The sequence below is a fragment of the Schistocerca gregaria genome, chromosome 3, assembly GCF_023897955.1.
Source record: "Schistocerca gregaria isolate iqSchGreg1 chromosome 3, iqSchGreg1.2, whole genome shotgun sequence".
NCBI classification, from domain to species: domain Eukaryota; kingdom Metazoa; phylum Arthropoda; class Insecta; order Orthoptera; family Acrididae; genus Schistocerca; species Schistocerca gregaria.
This window is the reverse complement of record NC_064922.1, coordinates 259770736-259794397: the sequence shown is the minus strand read 5'-3', so window position 1 is coordinate 259794397 and position 23662 is coordinate 259770736. Positions and strand designations below refer to the sequence as shown.

At 41.2% G+C, this 23662-nt stretch overlaps 1 protein-coding gene across 1 annotated transcript in view; it reads left to right on the top strand.

The window, feature by feature from the left end:
• The window catches only part of LOC126354366 (uncharacterized), a 198449-nt gene that overhangs the window by 34298 nt on the left and 140489 nt on the right, over positions 1–23662 (top strand). The window lies entirely within an intron of this gene.

Here is a 23662-nt window from a genome sequence, read left to right as displayed (position 1 = left end):
TTCGTATGTCCAGTAGCGTACGATTGCAATGGGTACCGATTCATCGATTAATCGACCGTGCCTCAAGAGACAGTTTTCACCTGGTCGGATGAATCACATTTCTCATTGAACTCGGTCTATCACCGTGTCGGCATACGATTTCATCTAAACCGATGGCTGCTCGAGACTTGCACCGGGCCACAGGCGTTGCTCGATGATGGTAATTTTATGCTGTGGGGGTCATTCGTCTGACCATGATAGCGACTCAAGGCACTATTATACCTGTGGACTACATGAACATTATTGCGACTACTTGAATTCATTCGTGCTTTATGTCTTCCCCGACGACGACGGCATCTTTCAGCAGGATTACTGCCAGTTCAAATGCTTCAAATGGCTCTGAGCACTATGGGACTTAACATCTGAGGTCATCAGTCCCCTAGAACTTAGAACTACTTAAGCCTAACTATCCTAAGGACATCACACACATCCATGCCCGAGGCAGGATTCGAACTTGCGACCATAGCGGTCGCGCGGTTCCAGACTGAAGCGCCTAGAACCGCTCGGCCACACCGGCCGGCTTACTGCCAGTGACACAGAACCGCGCTACAGCGGTTTGAGCAACATGACAGTGAACTGATTTGGGCTACCGAATTCGCCTGTTGGAAAATGTCTCGGATGCTGTCATTTCGCAAGCTATGGGCCCACTAAAGACCGGCCTCCATTTTATGGAAATTGGATGATTAGTGCATAGATTGCTTGTGCCAGATACCTCAGAAAACGTGCCAAGTACTTGTCGAATCCAAGTCACGCAAAATCGCTGGTGTATTGCGCTGCTAGTACGAATCAATGTGGTATCAACCAGGTAGCCACAATTTCTTACTTTTCAGTGTATAGTAGCATGAATTACACATTCAGTTAAAGCTCTGATAATGAGAGGAATGTTCGAGATCGATTAGGTTTTGACAAATAAGTATTTTTTATGCAGATGTTTGTCGACGCTCTATCATCACCTTGACTTTTACTGAGTACATCCGGACTGCTGAGCACCCGTTCATTAAGACCTTTCTAGTTATAATGGTGAGGTTTCCGAAGCAACGATTTCATACGACTCTCCTGTTTCCTATCACCATCCAGAGGCTGCACCTTTATTTGTCTTCGACTATTACAGATTTCTTCTTCAGAACTTTTTTCTCATATTTCCGATCTTATATTTCTTTCATTACTCAGGGAAACTTACAACACTCTACATTTAAACGACACCCCTTACGTTTCGATCAACACCTACGAAAGTTTCTTCTCCACTTCATGACGAACTTGGTGGCTGTATGATGTAGTTTTATTCGCTTGGATATTTTTTCTTGCTTTAGAAGCTCCTGGCATCTATCAGATATTGGTGTAGATCAAGAGACTGAAACGGAACACATTGCTCTACAAAAATCATATTTCTTCTTCTGTGATCGGAAACATAGTGTAAGTCAAGTCAATGGGGATTTTATGCTGTTGCGCCGTAGACATACAGCAGCGAAACAATACTTGCGAGAATTACCTTGTGACAGTTCCACTTCCTTTAAAAATAATTTTAAGAGTAAATATCGAGATCTAAAGTCTATATAATTTCAGTTGTTATAGTCTGCCACTGCTGGACCATCGGTATAAGGGACGTAAAATAAAAATCCTCCGGAAAAATTAATTTGCCAGTACAAAAATTACGACTGGGACCCTACAATTCACATCTGACAACTGAGAGTAATATTCCTCCGCTGGTAAGCATCGTAGAGCATTATATGACAGGACAGAGGAAACAGTGGTCCCAACTTCACACAGCAATCCACGATAAGCCACGCACTGCAGTGAATTACTGGAAATGAAATTAGAATGTTTTCATTTCAGTTCACTTTGTAAAAGGCAACGACGGACTCCTGAGAATTAAACTTCATGATACTTTTTTAAGACATCAGTGTCAACTGCAATATCCCCAGCCTGTTGCAACTACAAACTTGTGAGTCCAAAATGGATACATTGCCAAGAACGTGGAACAATATTTTTCCAAAAATCATTAATAAAAGATGCAGAAAATGCTGAGATGCACCGATTGTTGCACTCTCGGTTCAAGAGACAGCTCGCACATGACGAGAAACAAAAATTAGTGGAAATGAATGCATCCGTAAGAAGATCGATGCGCTAAACATACAGCTTCCACGTCGTTGAGTTACTATAAGAGGATACTGGAAGACTCAGACAGAATTTATAGTTGATGTGGTTAATAGCAGCTTGCTCTAAGTGTAGAAAAATGTAAAGTAATGCAGGTTAGCAGGAAAAACAACCCTGTTAGTTCGAATGCAGCATTAGTAGCGTTCTGTTTGTCACAGCCAAGTGGATTAAATATCTAAATGTAACCACAAGCTCCGACATGGTCTGAAATTGAACAGTGACCGGAATATAGAATAAATTTCCTTCACGTTGATGGTCACACAGACGTGAAGTAAAGGAAATTTATTCTAAGCCTAACGTTGCAAAACGATGTGTAATGGAGTGATCACGTCAGGTTGATAGTAAGAAAGGCGAATGGTCGACTTCGTTTTATTGGGAGAATTTTAGGAAAGTGTAGCTCATATATAAGGCAGACGACGTATACAAAACTAGTACGACCCATTCTTGAATACTGATAGAATGTTTGGGATCCCCACCAGGTTGGATTAAAGGAAGCGATTGAAGCAATCCCGACGTGTATTGCTAGACCGCTAGGTTCGATCATCACGCAAATACGGAATGGCGGATATGGTCAAATGGGAGTCCCTAAAGAACAGACAACGTTTTCTTCGCGAGACATTTTTGAGGAAATTTAGAGAAGCGGCATCTGAGGCCGACTGCAGAACGTTTCTTCTGCCACCAACTTAGATTCTGGGTAACAGCCACAAAGATAAGATGAGACAAATTATGGCTAGCACGGAGGCTAATAGAAAGTCGTTTTCCCCTTGCTGTGTTGGCGAGTGGAACAATAAAGAAAATTGCTAATAGTGGTATGCTGTACACTCAGTCATGCACCGTACGATAGCTTGCGAAGTACATATGGATATGAAGAAGCACATTTTTTTTCCTTTCGCCTTGCTTCCATCACTCTTCAACAATTTAAAATTAATATTTTCCTAGCTTAAATTTGAAATTAATTGTTCAGTACGAATTTGAGTAAAAATAGACGAAACACGTGTGTAATCTGTACCCCCATCTGGGCAGCTAACGCGCGCTGGTTCATTTACACTCGAGTGAGAGGTATCCTAATTAAGTTTTCATAGCCAATATCGGGTCCGCAAGGGGATGAGAGGTGCTGATATACAGCCCCTGATCACCAGGGCGTCTTGTCAAACTAACCAGTTAAAATCCGAACCTCTCCTCAGTGTCGTATACAGGTGTCCCAAACTGATGAGTCATCTGCCGGGGAATTCAAATTTCGTGACCTGTTTTGTATCGATCTAGAGGTCTAAGCTGCATGTCAACACGGCGTTTCCGCCTCAAATTTTCTTTCTTGTCGATAATTACCCATAACAATGCAACACAATACCACACAGCTCAAGCAGTTATAACAACTATTCATTCGAAACGGAGACATGCTCGACACTTGTATTAAGAAGTATTCAATCGTAATATTTAACGTGTTTCATGGTCTGCTTAAGGTGGATAGATCACGTAACTAATGAGGAGGTATTGAATAGGATTGGGGAGAAGAGAAGTTTGTGGCACAACTTGACTAGAAGAAGGGATCGGTTGGTAGGACATGTTTTGAGGCATCAAGGGATCACAAATTTAGCATTGGAGGGCAGCGTGGAGGGTAAAAATCGTAGAGGGAGACCGAGAGATGAGTACACTAAGCAGATTCAGAAGGATGTAGGTTGCAGTAGGTACTGGGAGATGAAGCAGCTTGCACAGGATAGAGTAGCATGGAGAGCTGCATCAAACCAGTCTCAGGACTGAAGACAACAACAACAACAACATGGTCTGCTTTGAAAACGGGTCACAACGTACGGGTATTAATACAATAATTTACTCCAGAAACTATTTGCATGATTCCATAGACATATGGAAAGAATCAGTTTAAAGGTCGTATCTTTATGATTTTATTATAAGTATGATTGCATGTTGTACTATGTAGAGCAATGGCTCTTTTAGGGGTTTCGTAAGGCAATCGGTAAATACGGAACCTTTATAGGATCATTATATTGTGCGTTTTTTTTCTCTTTGTCTATCTGTCCGACTGTTCAGAACGGTTTTTCTCAGGAACGAGTAGACGTACCAAATTGAAATGTCACATACTAAGGTCTGAGATCCCTTAACGGTGTAAAAAATTTAAGCTCTAAGTCAATCAAATGAAAAGTTGTGGCATCTAATTCCCCACTATTCCGTCAGTCTTTTAAAGAGGTGTTTATACCCCTTTTTTGTGCTCTGACAGGTGCACTTTTCCGCTGGTGTTTTCTTATGTCTGTTATACTTTTTGATATTCACTAAAACACTTATAAAACCCTTACCGATACTTCCCCTTGATCTACAATCACGAAATTTGGCAAGAAGCAAGGTTTCACAGTAAAAGTAAGGGGGAAAATCCAAAAATGGTTCATTCTTAAGTACATCACATGCAAATTTTCTCGTCATTTGTTATATGACTCTCTATTTGTCCTCCTGTTAAGGCCGCCTTTTATCAGGAACGGGTTAACGTATCAGGTTCATATTTATGTCACGTACTAAGATAGATAGTCCCTTATCGGCGTAAAAATGTAAGCTTCTAAGTTAATGTAGTCAAAATATTTTGATACTTCTAAACTCACTCAGCAAAAGCCTATTGGTATTTCCCGTTGACCTAGAATCATGAAATTTGGCAAATCAACTGAGCATGCAGTAAATCACCCCATAAACATTGTGAACACCTCAGACGACAAGTATGTTGTAGGCAGAATGATTATTATAGCAGGGGTGTTTAATAATTTTTGGCGACCTATCCTGTTTAAAAATCTGAAACAGATGGACTGTCCCAGTTGTCTCTATAACACTCTACGATATTATCACACAGACAGGCAGGTGCAATTAGAATGTGCAGGAATGAAAATTGTGAAATACATCACCAACGGCTGTCCACAGGGCTCTATCTGTGGTCCAGAGTTCTCGATGGGACGTTGGCATAGAGCAATCACTGAACCAGTTTCAGAATATAACAAACAGTAGAAGCTGTATCGCCTATGCAGACGATCTTCTAATTACAGTATCTGTCAACACAACGACTAAATTAGAGGAATGTAGCAGTGCAGTTCTTGAAAAACTAAATAACTGATTCGTAGAAAACAAACTAACACTAACAGCACACAAAATAGTCTATATGTTACTAAAAAGAACGTTATCAAGAGCGAGAAACTACACAATTAGAATAGATGAGCAGCTTGCGAAAAGAAACGTAGTATGTAGGTACCATGGAATTGACATCGACGAAAAGCAAAACTCCATGCACGTGTAAAAATCATCTGCTTGAGAGGCATTAAAATTCTAAATAAAACAGCAAGAATTGACCAAAGAAGTTTTCAGCTGCCTCTGGGTGCAACAGGAATGTACCACAACGCAATTTTACTCGCTATTGTGGGCTACGGGTCAAGCGGCTGAGCTCATAGAGCCAGAAAGTCAAGGACAGCACACTCTCCACGGCGAGCACAGCGATTTGTACCCCTGCGCCTGACAGACGCGTGAAGAGGAGCACCGACTGAGGCGCTGCTGGTGATATCAGGCTTACCACCTGTAGACCTTGCAGTAAGAAAGAGAGGTGCACAATATAGGCTTAAAAAGAGCGAGTATGATAAGGTAAAGGAGATACTGGGCACAGGAGCCGTATCGAATAAGGAAATAAAAGCATGCATTGATAGATAATGGTAAGAAATGCGGGACTGGGCAGAAACAGGGAGGAGAACCTGCCAGTTCCTTCCTTACATTTTGTCGTCCGGCGACACCACAGTGGTGTCGTGCGCTTCATAGCGGTCAACGGCCGGCGACACCACAGTGGTGTCGTCAACATATTACCGCGCAGTGGCGGGTGACAGCACTTAAGTATCTTTTTCATTCTGTTATTTTGTTTAGGTAACAATAATTTACACAAGTCAACAAGTTTTTTTGTTTTTGTAAGTACTTGCGCACTTTCATCATACCAGACGAAAGAGACGATACGATTATTTGCGATGAATGCGAGCACGTCTTGTCTGACGCTCCGGACGACTTGGCCGATTGGGAAGAAGACATTGGATATAAAAAAATGAAAGTGAAACAGAGTCGTAGGAAGATAATGAAATACGTCCAAGAAGAACTCGGCGAACGCTACGGTCGCCAACTGATTCGGATGCATCAGACAAAAAAGACAGACTACGATTTAATGAGGACCAACAATAAATTTGAAGGATCTCCGGGTCCACACATATATCCCAAAGATACACACAGTGTTGTGGATATCGTAGAATTATATATTGGGAACGATCTATTTGAAGATATTAGGAACGAAACCAACAAGTATTACAGTGAAAATTGTAATAGAAGGAAACTGGATTAAAAAAATGCCAAATTTGTCAACAAAACGGGACCTGAACTTAGAAAATGGCGTGGGCTTGCTATCCTTATGGGAATTGTAAAAAAAGCAAGGATCGTGTTTACTGGTTAACGAATCCGTTGATAAACAAATGGCTTGGTTCAAATGGCTCTGAGCACTATGGGACTTAACATCTGTGGTCATCAGTATCCCTACAACTTAGAACTACTTAAACCTAACTAACCTAAGGACATCACACACATCCATGCCCGAGGCAGGATTCGAACCTGCTACCGTAGCGGTCACGCTGTTCCAGACTGGAGCGCCTAGAACAGCACGGCCACACCGGCCGGCGTTGATAGACACACAGATATTTCACAAAACGGTGCCCGCAACCAATTCAGAGAAATATTATAATTTTTACATTTTTCCGACAACAACAATAAACCAGATAATGTCGACTGGCTTTTGAAAGTGCAATTCGTTATTGACAATTTTTGGATAAAGTTTAAAGAAACGTTCAATCCAAGTCAAAACATAGTCATTCGGTTGCAGTGTGATTCGAGTACGGGATACATTTCCTCATTCAAGACATATTCTGGCGCTGGATAACCTTTAGCAAAAACAGTGATGGAACTATTGACACCTTCTTATGGAAAGTGGCATGACCTTTACATGGATAATTATTATAACAGTGTAGAACTTGCAGAGAAGTTACTTGAAAAGAAAATTCGAGTTTGTGGAACAATGAGGTAAAATAGAGGATTTCCGTAAAAATTAAAGCGCGCAAAAGTCAATGTATTTGAAGCTCGTCATCAGCGGAAAGGTGACAAGCGGCCGGCGACAAGCCAAGTAATCCGAATTAGCACTGCCGGCGCCAAGCGAATACATTTGTACGAGACGTGCGGATCGCAAAGTGCTAACATGAAAAACAGTACAAGAATGCCATACTTCCTTCCGACCAAGGGATGACACTACCTGTCCGAACACGGTCCACATTGTAGCTACTTAGTAAAAATGTGGCAACGCACTACAAACATCTGTGTATGTGGAGAAATCGGCTACCCGGAGCACATAGTCCGGGAAACCTATGACAACCAACCAGAAATGATTTCCTGAGACCCTGGTATCCATATCACAATCTCTACATCTTGGGTGACACAGCAGCATAGGTATCATGAATCCTCAGTTTGTGCTTGATAGCAATCCAGACAGAAAAAAAATTCAGTTTGGTTCTGACACCAAGTATAGAAGTGTAGTATAGTGTAGTGTTCTGTAGTGTAGCGCTGTGTAGTGTAGTGTTCTATAGTAGTGTCGATCAGAAATACACTCCTGGAAATTGAAATACGAACACCGTGAATTCATTGTCCCAGGAAGGGGAAACTTTATTGACACATTCCTGGGGTCAGATACATCACATGATCACACTCACAGAACCACAGGCACATAGACACAGGCAACAGAGCATGCACAATGTCGGCACTAGTACAGTGTATATCCACATTTCGCAGCAATGCAGGCTGCTATTCTCCCATGGAGACGATCGTAGAGATGCTGGATGTAGTCCTGTGGAACGGCTTGCCATGCCATTTCCACCTGGCGCCTCAGTTGCACCAGCGTTCGTGCTGGACGTACAGACCGCGTCAGACGACGCTACATCCAGTCCCAAACATGCTCAATGGGGGACAGATCGGGAGATCTTGCTGGCCAGGGTAGTTGACTTACACCTTCTAGACCACGTTGGGTGGCACGGTATACATGCGGACGTTCATTGTCCTCTTGGAACAGCAAGTTCCCTTGCCCGTCTAGGAATGGTAGAACGATGGGTTCGATGACGGTTTGGATGTACCGTGCACTATTCAGTGTCCCCTCGACGATCACCAGAGGTGTACGGCCAGTGTAGGAGATCGCTCCCCACACCATGATGCCGGGTGTTGGCCCTGTGTGCCTTGGTCGTATGCAGTCCTGATTGTGGCGCTCACCTGCACGGCGCCAAACAAGCATACGACCATCATTGGCACCAAGGCAGAAGCGACTCTCATCGCTGAAGACAACACGTCTCCATTCGTCCCTCCATTCACGCCTGTCGCGATACCACTGGAGGCGGGCTGCACGATGTTGGGGCGTGAGCGGAAGACGGCCTAACGGTGTGTGGGACCGTAGCCCAGCTTCATGGAGACGGTTGTGAATGGTCCTCGCCGATACCCCAGGAGCCACAGTGTCCCTAATTTGCTGGGAAGTGGCGGTGCGGTCCCCTACGGCACTGCGTAGGATCCTACGGTCTTGGCGTGCATCTGTGCGTCGTTGCGGTCCGGTCCAAGGTCGACGGGCACGTGCACCTTCCGCCGACCACTGGCGTCAACATCGATGTACTGTGGAGACATCACGCCCCACGTGTTGAGCAATTCGGCGGTACGTCCACCCGCCTCCCGCATGCCCACTATACGCCCTCGCTCAAAGTCCGTCAACTGCACATACGGTTCACGTCCACGCTGTCGCGGCATGCTACCAGTGTTAAAGACTGCGATGGAGCTCCGTATGCCACGGCAAACTGGCTGACACTGACGGCGGCGGTGCACAAATGCTGCGCAACTAGCGCCATTCGACGGCCAACACCGCGGTTCCTGGTGTGTCCGCTGTGCCGTGCGTGTGATCATTGCTTGTACAGCCCTCTCGCAGTGTCCGGAGCAAGTATGGTGGGTCTGACACACCGGTGTCAATGTGTTCTTTTTTCCATTTCCAGGAGTGTATATCTGTGCGCCAGATGGCCAAGCTGTAGTATATTCTTTATTCCATTTTTTATGATTTTTTAGTTATAATTCTTTTTTGTGGATATTTTACACAGGTTTTTTCTCTTTAAATAGTATGATACTAAATTATACTAACGCATTTGAAATTATGTAAGTTCCGATCGGTCGCGAAATAGAAACCACTGTGAAAACCAGAAACGTTTTATTTGAACAGTTAGGTACAACTTCCACCTACTTCTCTACATAGTCGCCGCTCCAACTTCGAGTGTTGTCGTAGTGTTCTATCAACTTTCCAATATCCTCGTCACAGAAAGCAGCCGCCTGTGCTTTCGGTCAGTTATCTGCACTGGGCTGCAGCTCGTTGTCTGTGGAAAAATTATTTCTTCACTGGCAGCGGCTCTTGTGAGCAGAGACGAGACTCAGGGGGAGACAATTACGGACTATATTGAGGGTGATCAAAGACTTCTCATCGAAAACGCTGCTGGAGCGTCTTCATTTGCCCTGCAGTGTGCGGCCGAGAATTGGCATGAAGAATGAAGTGCTCGACAGTTGTGTCGTGTGGGCTGCATGACACAGGAAACATCTCTAACCAGGCCCTCATACTTGGCGGGATACGCTATTCCCTACGCATCTTTACGTGCTCGCTCACTATTCACTCAAAACTGAAAAGAGCGACGCGACACAATCGACGGGTATACTAGAGACACTGCCCAACACATCTGTGCAAAGCTTTACCGGGTTTTCCCGGTGGTTTTGAAACATTTCCTTAGAAAAGTTGTACATGACTGTGCTGAAACTGACACACAATATTTTTAGCGCAACGCAATCTGACTTTCAAATATCCCTACAAAAGAATGGCCCTGACTAACATTAACCTATACCTTTCACAAATCACTTACCTCACAAAAATCTTGGTTACTCAAGCTACTGCAATACAGCGAGCGCCACTACTGCCAGCTAAATAAAAGATTCAAACTACTGAAGGCACTAACTACTGATAGGCATAGTTAGCAAATGAAAGATTTTGATAGAGAAAAAACAATGTATTTGCCTTAGTATTGTTTCAAAAGTCATATATATATATATCCAGTCTTACAAAGTTACTGTCTCTATCCAGATCATCTGGTCTCACAACTCCGCCACTCCGCCACCTCTCTCCCCACATGCACCACTGCTGCAGCTCACCTCCAACTGCGCAACACTGCGCGCTGTTAACAGCCAACTGCCCAACACTACAATGGCAGACAATAATGCAAACAGCCACAGACTGCAAACAGCGCAGCCAGTCATTTTCATACAGACCGCTACGTGGTGTTACCATTAAAAAAACCTAAACAGCCTACTTACATAGCCCCATAAAAAATTTTACAAATTGTTTTGGGCAGTGGCCAATACAGATTTGAAAATTTTTTTCATAATTACAATAACAAAGAAATCAAATGCACACACTTATCGATACAATGTTGGTCAAAAGCTAAAATTTTCTCACAGTCCATAAAGACAGTCCTGATCGTTCATCACAGTAAAATTGCAGTGTTTTTCTCAAAGTCTGAGCAGTAAAAGAGAATGCACACGGAAATAGTGGATTTCCATGCAGTCTTGAAGAAGTAGTGTTGTCCTTCCAACGGAAAGACAGTGCTGACTCTTGACATGCACACAGGTAATGGGCCACAACAGAGTCAGTCGAAGTTTTGAAGAATATGGGTAGGTAGGTAATCACAGAGCAGATCTACTGCAGTCCTTGTAGAAATAATGGTATTCGTGAGTCATCAAAGGTGTAGACCCACTGTAGTCCTTGTAGGGTCATCAAAGGTGCAGACACACTGCAGTCCTTGTAGAGACGGCCAGCAGCCATCTGTTGCGACTGTGCAGGTGCACAATCACCATCGAAGTGTCTTGTGGAGAATATAGCAAGTCCATAAACCACCACTTGTGCAGGCACAAAGTTTTTGGAATTGTCCTTAGAACCAGCAGTGCTGTTACTCAGTCCCTTGTTGAATTATTAACACAAGTCCAAACACTATCAGTCCCTACTTCTCACATATTGTCCATATACTATGACCAACAGAAACGTGTGCAGTGAAATGTAACTCACAAGTTACTTAATTTGATGAACTGGTGTCAATTACAATTTTATAACATAAGAATACAATAACAAAGGTACAAAATCCATCATTAAAGAACATAACAATACAGATAACATTTGTAGTAATAGGGGCTTTACAAAAGAATAGAACTAAACATATACATCAGTGTTACACGAATTATGACATAAGCACATATATAACATAATGAGAATAATTTTCGAAATATTAATTTCACATATGAGCATTAAAACAGAACAAAATTAATAATGTCTAAACATCTTTACAAAGTAAATAACATATTATTAGAAAAATTCTACAATATAACTCATATCAGCTAAACACATAAAGACAGGAAAACACAAATATACAAGATTACACAAATAAGACAAAAGGAAAGGACAGGGTTTGTTTTACTGCAGTATTTTGCATGGAGATCTCCCTTCTCAATGCATTTCTTCCAATTCATCATACTTAGTTTCTTATATAGTCTACCTCCTCTTAAGCTAACTTAAATCTACTAAGCTCAGATATATATACTAAGGAATGAGGCAATACAGCAGCACAAAACAATTAACACAATCAGCAATGACAAAAAATGCAAATTGACAAAGCAAGCAGCAATATATATAAGTTACATATAAGTTAGCAAATCAAATGCAATATTATCACTAATATGAGTCAGTGTGCAGCAAAAAGAAAAATAAAACAGTAGTAAAGCTGGCTTAACAGAGTAATACAAAGTGAAATTCAGTAGCACTATGCCTGGCAAACAGCAGCAGCAAATGCAATAACTTATATCTAAACATGACAAAGCTCAAGCAGAAAAATATTACAGTAAAAATGGCCATGTTTAATACCTATGTCACATCTTAACACTTTAGTGATGCATCATGATAACGTACTCTACCAAAAAAATTACCAAGTAGTTGAAAAGAAAATTATGTATGCAGTTACTGTTATTAGTCCCTTCTTATTGTTCTTTCCATCCCAACAGCTCCTTTTTCGAAGAATGTGGATCATAAAATAATTATTTAATAGATCCGTTGACAGGAAGTGTTCACATTAGCAAATGCATTTAAGTTTATTTTATTAAACCAATGCTGCAACATAGCTGGAAAACAGATATCAAATGAAATAAGCAGTTATGAAAAGTAAAGCATGAAAATATCATTCAATAGTCATGTGACATTTCATAAGTTAGTAGAAATTCTCTCAACTCTCATAGAAAGACGCTTGTCATAATCAGGTGTGTAGATGTAAGTATCTTTCAAAGTAATGAGCGTGTCGTATTTGCGATGCTTTCTACAAAGGAATGTCAATAGCGAGGATAATGGCCTCTTTTTTCTCCATCTAATGGCTTTCTTTTGTCAGACGACTACCTCTCAGCCGGACGCCCAAAACGCATTATGCCAAGGCCACTTACCTTTCTTACTGAAATATTTACGACAGCAGTTTCTGCTACAGTGACAATCTCATATAAAAAATTCCACAGGTTGAGAATTTGCGTTACAAATGTGTAGAAACAAAATCCCATTGATATAACAGTGTCCAAAAACTTTTCGTCTGCATTGTAATACATTCACGCATTTACATACATGTCATAACTCTCAAAGTACGATTCTTGGTTTCCAACAACCTTTTTCACAAACCAGAGTCCCTAACCACTACTCATTATTCTTACCTTATTACACATATACATATTCGTTGACATTTCTTCTACATCTAGATCTACATGACTACTCTGCAATTCACATTTAAGTGCTTGGCAGAGGTTTCATCGAACCATAATCATACTATCTCTCTACCAGTCCACTCCCTAACAGCGCGCGAGAAAAACGAACACCTAAACCTTTCTGTTCGAGCTCTGATTTCTCGTATTTTATTTTGATGATCATTCCTACCTATGTAGGTTGGGCTCAACAAAATATTTTTGCATTTGGAAGAGAAAGTTGGTGACTAAAATTTCGTAAAAAATCTCGCCGCGACGAAAAACGTCTTTGCTGTAATGACTTCCATCCCAATTCGACCTTCCCAACAGGAAATCACGAATCCAGTCGCACAACTGAGACGATACCCCATAGCTCCGCAGCTTGATTAGAAGTCGCTTGTGAGGAACGGTGTAAAAAGCTTTCCCGAAATCTAGAAATACGGAATCAACTTGAGATCCCCTGTCGATAGCGGCCATTACTTCATGCAAATAAAGAGCTAGCTGCGTTGCACAAGAGCGATGTTTTCTGAAACCATGCAGATTACGTATCAATAGATCGTTTCCTTCGAGGTGATTCATAATGTTTGAATACAGTATATGCTCCAAAACCCTACTGCAAACTGACGTCAATGATATAGGTCTGTAGTTAGATGGATTACTCCTACTACCCTTCTTAAACACTGGTGTGACCTGCGCAATTTTCCAATCTGTAGGTACAGATCTATCGGTGAGCGAGCGGTTGTACATGAGTGCTAAGTAGGGAGCTATTGTATCAGCCTAATCTGAAAGTAACCTAATCGGTATACAATCTGGACCTGAAGACTTGCCTGTATCAAGCGATTTGAGCTGCTTCGCAACCCCTAAGGTATCTACTTCTAAGAAACTCATGCTAGCAGTTGTTCGTATTTCAAATTCTGGAATATTCCATTCGTCTTCCTTGGTGAAGGAGTTTCGGAAAACGGCGTTCAATAACTCCACTTTAGCGGCATAGTCGTCGGTAACAGTACCATCGGCACTGCGCAGTGAAGATATTGACTGCTTCTTGCCGCTTGTGTACTTTACATACGACCAGAATTTCTTCGGATTTTCTACCAAATTTCGAGACAATGTTTCGTTGTGGAACCTATTAAAGGCATCTCGCATTGAAGTACGTGCCAAATTTCGCGCGTCTGTAAATTTTAGCCAATTTTCGAGATTTCGCGTTCTTCTGAACTTCGCATGCTTTTTCCGTTGCCTCTGCAACAGCGTTCGGACCTGTTTTGTGTACCACGGGGGATCCGTTCCATCTCTTACCAATTTATGAGGTATGAATATCTCAATTGCTGTTGCTACTATGTCTTTGAATTTGAGCCACATCTCGTGTACATTTGCATAGTCAGTTCGGAAGGAATGGAGATTGTCTCTTAGGAAGGCAACTAGTGACACTTTATCCGCTTTTTTAAATAAAATTATTTTGAGTGTGTTTCTGGTGGATTTGGGAGAAACGGTATTGAGCCTAGCTACAACGACCTTGTGGTCACTAATCCCTGTATCAGTCATGGTGCTCTCTATCAGCTCTGGATTGTTTGTGGCTAAGAGGTCAAGTATGTTTTCGCAACCATTTACAATTCGCGTGGGTTCGTAGACTAACTGCTCGAAATAATTTTCGGAGAAAGCATTTAGGACAATCTCGGAATATGTTTTCTCCCTACCACCGGTTATGAACAAGTATTTTTGCCAACATATCGAGGGAAGGTTGAAGTCCTCACCAACTATAACCGTATGAGTGGGGTATTTATTTGAGACTCAAATTTTCTCTGAACTGTTCCGCAACTATATCATCGGAGTCTGGGGGTCGGTAGAAGGAGCCAATTATTAACTTAGTTCAGCTGTTAAGTATAACCTCCACCCATACCAATTCGCATACAGTATCTACTTCTACTTCACTACAAGATAAACCACTACTGACAGAGACAAACACTCCACCACCAATTCTGCCTAATCTATCTTTTCCTGAACACCGTCTGAGACTTCGTAAAAATTTCTGCAGAACTTATTTCAGGCTTTAGCCAGCTTTCTGTACCTATAACGATTTTAGATTCTGTGCTTCCTATTAGCGCTTGAAGCTCAGGGACTTTCCCAGCACAACTATAATAGTTTACAACTTCAATTCCGACTGTTCCTTGATCCAAGCACATCCTGTATTTACCATGCACCCTTTGAGATTGCAGCCCACCCTGTACTTTCCCGAGGCCTTCTAACCTAAAAAACCGCCCAGTCCACGCCACACAGCCTCCGCTACCCGTGTAGCCGCCAGCTGAGTGTAGTGAACTCCTGATCTATTCAGCGGAACCCGAAACCCCACCACCCTATGGCGCAAGTCAAGGAATCTGCAGCCAACACGGTCGCAAAACCGTCTGAGCCTCTGATTCAGACCCTCCACCCGGCTCTGCACCAAAGGTCAGCAATCGGTTCTGTCGACGATGCTGCAGATGGTGAGCTCTGCCTTCATCTCGTAAGCAAGACCGGCAGCCTCCACCAAATCAGATAGCCGCTGGAATTCAGAGAGAATTTCCTCAGATCCAAAGCGACACACGTCATTAGTGCCGACATGTGCCACCACCTGCAGCTGGTTCCACCCTGTGCTCTTCATGGCATCCGGAAGGACCCTTTCCACATCAGGAATGACTCCTCCCGGAATGCACACAGAGTGCACACTGGATTTCTTCCCCTCCTTAGCCGCCATATCCCTAAGGGGCCCCATGGAGCTACAATATCATATTTCATCATAATAAATACGTAGCATAATCAAATTCTTCATATAGCATCAGCTTATTGATAATAAACATACATCAACAGCATAATACATATCGTCGTCGTAATAATAACATCATAACACCTCAGTCAAATCTCAAAAACGTCGTAGCTTTCTGCAATAATGTCAAAACCTAAAAAAAATTCTCTGCTCATTTCAATAGTGTCATCTACCTCCAACGTACTTTAAACATCATGCTCCCTTAGCAAATACATCATTCAAAGCTCTCATAGTATCACAATGGTTCCGAAAAAATATGAACAGTTCATAAAGTACAGACAAAATACAATTTCGTAAATGTGAAGTTATCCAACGGTATAATCACGCAAACATCGGCCACTAATGTAGTAAAATAAATGTTTGTCTCTATCAGTTAAATGGTCAAATAGCTGTGTAATTTATGTGTTTGAGAAATATGGTACCAATGTGTAAAATTGCATAAACAAATACCATATTAGCTAGGGCTCCTTGTGCTTGCCAAACACATGGTACATAAAATAAGCGTGTACTCCCCTGAGGATTAATGTAATTATACCCTGAGGTATTACAGATTACAGCAATGGAATGAAATGTATTACGGAAAACTTTCTTTGTAATTGAAAGATCTTGAAAAATAAATGGTTTAAGTACAAAATTAATCACTCAAATGCGTGTCCTGTAGCGCTAAATGTGCGTCTTGCCTCAAGATAATTCTGTGGAAGTGTCATAGTTATCGTCCTCTGTAAGCAAAGTTCTCAATGTACTCACCTCATCATAAACGAAAGTGAAATGCTTTGCGTATAGATATCGTAGTTATTACGTACCTTACCGTGATCAAGAAAGCACTATAATGTAACGTATTGTTGTGCTACGAAAAAGGCTGTCTCACTGTAGCTATACCACAAAAGTTACTACTAAAACATGTTTTACTTTCCAGAATAATACAGAAAAACTGTGCAGATATAAAACAGAAACAACGCAAAAGCAACATTGTAAATTGTCACTCATTAGTAGCGTCGTGATAAAATCGTGTAGCTGTCACACAAACTAACCACTGGTATCTCACAAAAAGTACTTAAAATCCAAAATGTATTTTCAAGTAAGCCAAAATGTTGCATTAAAATCTCATTAGCAATACTGGTAAATGTTCTAAGTATGTGAGCCTTATAGTCGTTACGTAATCGTGCAACTAACAAGCAAGAACGTACACACAATAACACTGTGTCGTCTGTTCGGAATAACAATGCATTCGTAATTTCTGTTTAAATAAGTTCTCTTGGTTCTTGACTGGATATTTAACTTCAAACATTGTTGCTTGGTAACAGATTCTAAGTCTGACAAAGCATACTAGTAATGTAAAGTGAAAAGTTATATGGCAAAGACAAAGTTAAAAAGCAGATTATCTTTCAATAAACGGTTTTACATGTGAAATGTGGTGCAATCTTTTCCTCTTCCTAGTACGCAGAGTTTCAGTTTTAACGCAATTATCATGGGTTTACGGCGGTAAGGAACACTGGAATTTTTCTCAAGGTTAGCTTATGTTATTTTTCTCTGAGCCAGCCGGCGCACGTGGCAGTGCGTCCGCAACAATGTTCTCCTTGCCTGGAATGTAGACTATGGTGAAGTGGAATTCTTGCAGAAACAATGCCCAACGTTTTAACCTGTCATGATTTAATTTTGAAGACATAAGAAATGAAACGTCCCTTTAGAAAAATTGTACATGACTGTGCTTAAACTGACACAGAATATTTTTAGCGCAACGCAATGTGACTTTCAAAAATACCTACAAGAGAATGGCTTTGACTAAGATTAACCTATACCTTTCACAAATCACTTACCTCACAAAAATCTTGGTTACTCAAGCTATTGCAATACAGCGAGCGCCACTACTGCCAGCTAAATAAAAGATTCAAACTACTGAAGGCACTAACTACTGATAGGCATAGTTAGCAAACGAAAGATTTTGATAGAGAAAAAACAATGTATATCAGTTCATGACATCCAGTCTTACAAAGTTACTGTCTCTGTCCAGATCATCTGGTCTCACAACTCCGCCATCTCTCTCCCCACATCCACCACTGCTGGCGGCTCACCTCCAACTGCGCAACGCTACGCGCTGTTAACAGCCAACTGCCCAACACTACAATGGCAGACAACAATGCAAACTAGCCACTGACTGCACACAGCACAGCCAGTTATTTTCATACAGAGCGCTACGTGGTGTTACCATTAAAAAAACCTAAACAGCCTACTTACAGTTTCCATTTCGCGACCTTTCGGAACTTTCTTTCTGGTCAACCCTCGTATTATTTTTTATATTCATGCCGATTAATGTGCTATTCTCGAATATAGATACAAGATTAAAACGAATTAGCAAATAAATAAATAAATAGATTATATAGATTGAATAGTGGCGAAGACTGCATCCCTGTTTTACATCCTTTTTAATCCGAGCATTTTCTTTTGATATTCAGTTCTTATTTTCCTGTCTGAGTTCTTGTCTGACATGTGTATTATCCGTCTCTTAATATGGATTATACATATTATTATGAGAATTTTGAACATTTTTTTATTATTTTTCTTTGTCGAATGCTTTTTCTACCTCGACAAATCCTTTGAAAGATTCTAGATTTTTCTTACGTCTTGTCTCCTTCATCTATCGCAACGCCGGTACTGCTTCTCTGGTGCCTTTACCCTTTCTAAAACCAAACTGTTCGTCATGTAACGGATCCTCAGTTTACTTTTCCAATCTTCTGTGTATTATTTTTGTCAACAGCTTTATTGCATGAGTTGTTAAGCTAACTGTACGATAGTTTTCACACTTATCCGTACCTCCTCTCTTCTGGATTGTCTGAACGCCATTTTTACGAAAGTCTGATGGTTTATCTCTAGTCGCAAATATTCTGCAAACCAACTTGAATAATCGTTTTGTTGCCACTTCCCCAATTATTTCACAAATTCCGAAGGAATATTACTTATCGCTTCGCTCTTATTTGATCGTATGTCTTCCGAAGCTCCGTTAAACTCTGACTCTACTGCCGGATTCCCTATGACTTCCATATCGACACCCAATTATCTTTCAATTACGTCATCAACAAATCCTTTCCCTCGTAGAGGCCTTCAGTAGACTGTTGCTATCAATCCGCTCTCTCCTAGGCGCATAACATTGGAATTCCCATTGCACTCTTAACGTTGATTTCTTTGATTTTGTTTCGTCGAAGACTGTTACGACTTTTCTATATGTTAAATAAGTTTCTACGACGATAATTCCTTTTTCGATTCCTTCACTTTTTACTGCTGCTTTTTCACCTTGGCTTCCCTGCGCTTCCTATTAATTTATTCCTAAGTAACTTATATTTCTGCAGCCTTGAGTCTCGTTGATCAGTTTTGCACTTCCCTCTTTCATCGATTAGTTAAAGTATTTCTTCTGTTACCTTAAATTTCTTCGCATTTACTTATGTTATGATTGTCTCTCCAGCTTCTTTGAGTGCCGTATTTAGTGCTGTCTTTTTCTCTTCAACTCGACCGCCTACTGTGGTATCCATTGTCGCATTGTTTACCACCATAGAGAACTTGAAACGTGCATGATCATTCCTCAATGGTTCAGTGTATCATTTCCTTCCACATTTATTCTTCAGGACGATTCTCTTAAACTTCAGCCCACACTTTATGACTACTAAATTGTGATCCGAGCCTATATCTGATCTTGGGTACGTTCAACAGTCCACCATCTGATTTCGAAATCTGCCTCATCGTGATATATCCAGCTGTAATTTTCCAGTGTCTGCAGATGTTTCCATGTATACCTCTTTCTCTTGTGATTTGTGGAAAATGTATTTGGTATTACTAGCGGAATTTTATTGCTTAATTCAAAAGATCTTTCTCCTCTCTGACTCACACTATGGACCCCTTATTCTCTTGTAACTATTTCTTCTATTCCCTCCCTTATTAGAGCCTTCCAGCATCCTCCCCCCCACCCCCACCCCCCATGATTATTAGATTTTATCTCACTGTACTGACTGCCTTATCCGAAGAATGTTCTCATATACCTCCTCTACCTCTTCACGTGCTTTGGAAGTCAGTATGTATTTCAGAGAAATATTGTTTTTGACGTAGTTTCCAGTCGATTCTGATGAGAATAGTTCCATCACTGAACTGTTCGCACTAACCCACTATTTTCTGTGCCTTCCAGTTCGCGATGAATCCGCGTCTCGTTATAACATTTCCGCTGGTGTTGATATTACCCTATATCCGTCTGATCACAAACCCTCATATTCGTTCCATTTCAGCCCATTATGTCTATAATGACTCTCTGCGTTTCTGTTTTCAGTTTTTCTAGCTTCCCTACCACGTTTAAAACTCAGAAGTTCCATTCTTCGACTCGTAGAATGTTACCATTTCGCTATTTATTCACTCTTTTTCTCGTGCCTACCTCCGTCTTGTCACTCCCCTCCCGGAGGTCCGGAGAGTGATTAATCCAACTTCTTTTGCCAACGGAGAGACCATGACCCTTTTCCAACTGCAGACCACATGTCCTGTGACATACTCATGCCACACGTTATTGCTGATTCTTTCGCATTCCAACCTCAAGGCCAAATGAAGTGCCAATTCTGTGTCCAAAAAAAATTCCGACGGGGGGGGGGGGGGGGGGGGGGCAAACCGTGGCAAGACACCCGAGACGGACGGCTACCCTGCGCGTCATTCGTCATTCTTTGTCCACTTCTCCGCCAAGTTGACAAGACGTTTGACACAGGGCGAGGGTGACTGCTTTTACCGGCATTGTTCGCCTGCCATTCCTGATGATCCTTTCAAAATTTAAGCAGTGGCAGGGGTCTATTCCGGAACTTCCGAAGTCAATGATTACTAGTCCAACATGCTACCCTTTATCATTATTATGTAGTATTCTGCCTAGTGGCAGGTCCATGTCTTCGTACGGAGAATTTCTGATTCCACTGTTCCCTGTCTTCAGCTTCTCCCTTCAGTCTGTTGTATCTCCTTCCATCTTTCATGTCGTCCAGATGTTGAATTCTTCTTCTTCCTCGTCCTGCATTTCCTCTGAGATTCCCTTCGATGAATTTCATGTATGAGTCCCTCGTGTCTAAATACATATCCAATCCAGTTGGCCTTTCTCTGAAGAATTGTACGCAGAATACAACTCTTCGCAGTACGTCATTTTTTATGCGATCTGTTCACTTGATCTTTTCCATTCACCTCCAGCACCACATTTCAAAGCTCTCTAAGTATTTTTTCTCCTTCTTTCTCATGGTCCATCCTTCTGCTCCATACAGTGCAATGCTCCAAATTTAGCACTTTATCAGTTTTTTCGTCAATGCCAAACTCAACTTGCTGGTCAGCAGAGTCCTTTTCTTGTTGAAAGCAGCTTTGGCCATGGCTATTGTTGCTCGGATTTCGTTGCTGCAGTCGGCATCCTTTGTGATAAAACTTCCCAGGCACTCGAACTGATTCACATTTTCCAGTTCCCGATTGTCGACAGTTATCTTCAAGTTTTTCCCACGTTTTGATTTGCGCATCACTTTTAATTTTTCGATGTTGATTTCCATGCCGTATTTTCTTCCTGTTTCCACCAAATTGTTCATCATGTGTTGCAGCTGTCTCTGATTTTTGGCGAGCGCTACCAGGTCGTCTGTATACTTGATGGTGTTAATGAGATGTCCTCCTACTTTGAAGTTTCCGCTACCCTTAGGTCACTTTTATTTTATTTTATAATTCAATCCTCCGTACCACCCATTCTAGCCTATCCTATCGCTTTGCAGTTACGCCTTCATGAGCTCCTGCGCTATATATACCAAAAACATTTTCTCTGGTAGTAATGTCAGTAATTTTACTCCCAATCAATTACCTGGTTTCCTGTAGAAATGAGATAAATAAGTAAAATTTGTACTTCTTCGTGTCATAGATTAAACGTAACGTATCCTAATAAAATGAAAATCTTTCTTCATGCTAGATGTGCAACTTTGTCTGGCTACCGTGTTTATGCCTTGTATTTGCTCAACATGAATATATTAATCTTTGTTACTACAGTTAAAAATTGACAGCAAAGTAAAAAAAAATTTTTCTACTATTCTCCATATGATATGAGCATTTAATTAAATATTCGTCCATGGAATAAAAAGAGTTGCCCAAAAAAATGGCTTCAGGTATAAAATTTGCCTTTGTACCTGACGGACAATTTGTGTTATTAGGCAAACTACAAAAGATTTCTGTGGCTACCTCCTGATTTCCCTTCAGAGCCACCGAGAACATAAGTAATAAGTAAAAAAAGTTTTTTCTTTTAGTGTTATTGCTGAAGACATTACTACGCTTCTTAAATAACGATGGATTACTTACGACGAATTTCGTTGGTGAGTATACATATTGCACAATTACAGTTAAATGTTATCAGCTGTAAGTTGGCCGATAGCCAAAGTTGGTTATGAGGAGCGGGAAAAGGAATTCCAGCTTCCACATAGACCACTAGTGGGCGAGGGATTATGAGCTGTGAAGGGTGATGCGGTTGTGTGTGTGTGGGGGGAGGGGGGGGGGGGGGACCGCCTGCCTCCCGCAGTGCAGGCACCTTTATCTGCTGTGCTTCATGGTTCACTGAAAGCAGAAGTCACACGAGGAGGTAAAAATCACTTCATTTTGTACGTAATAGAAACTAAAATTATTTTACGTGTTGAAAACGCTTAATAAAACCATTAACTGAAACAGTTACGCACACTTTTCGCAAGGAAAGGCAAACAGTAACCTACGAAGCACACTGAAGTACAACACACTAACACAGCAGTCAACAATGGTCACCTCACACTGTACTGTCGGCTAAGTAATGTGTGAATTAAAACGTAACGTGTAACGTAAAACAAATGACTGGCAGATTGAGCATTTCGACTTTCCCGAGTTCAGGACTAGGGAGCTGATATATCAACTTCCAGTTAGCACAATGTAAAATGCCAGACTGCTCGAATGGCGGCTACAATATGACTATGTCTAAGGATGCCCATACGATGGTGGAGGGGAGGGGGGGCCAAGTCTGTGGGTATGGAGCATTTTTAGTTTTTTGGAAAACGAATGCGACTTTTAAGCAACCATAAGAAAGTTCCAGTTCAGACCCTGTTAAACACCTGTGTAATGCCAACTTTTTAATCACTTTCTTGTAAGAAAAAAATTAGACTCCACCGTACGTTTTCCTTTCTCTTAGATCTGCTTGTACACCACTGCTCGGTTTCTTGCATTCCAAATCTAGATGATAACTTACCCCAGAAAATTATACCATAAGAGGTTGTAGAACAAAACTATGTTAATGTGTTGTTTTATTCGTTTCCAAAACTAACTGCTATGAGGAGAGTAATACTACTGAATTTAGCATTTGATAAGACAATATTAAAGTTTCTTCCTGTTCATATGATACGTTGATTACCTGTGTTATTCTGTTTGTCATACAGAACTGAATTTACTGTTTTCTTATGAAAGTAAGTTAAAGTTCGTATGTAGAAAACCATTACTTAATTCTTTGAAACACATTACTGACATTTTCTTCTGTTGATGTCTTTCAACTCGGACTAATTATAATATTTGTGTCAGCTGCAAAAAGTATCAAATTTGTGTGATGAATGTCAAATGTATAGTCGTTTGCATATATAAGCAAACTCAATGAAACCACACAATTGATGCACCCCAGACAGTAAAATTTTCCTCCCAGCCAGAATTATTCAGTACTACTCCTTAGGTTTTTCATGCGACTACGCACAGTGTGTTCACAAGCCCTCTCCGACAGTCCTACAGTTGACAAACTGTGTGTACTGTTGAATATTTTGT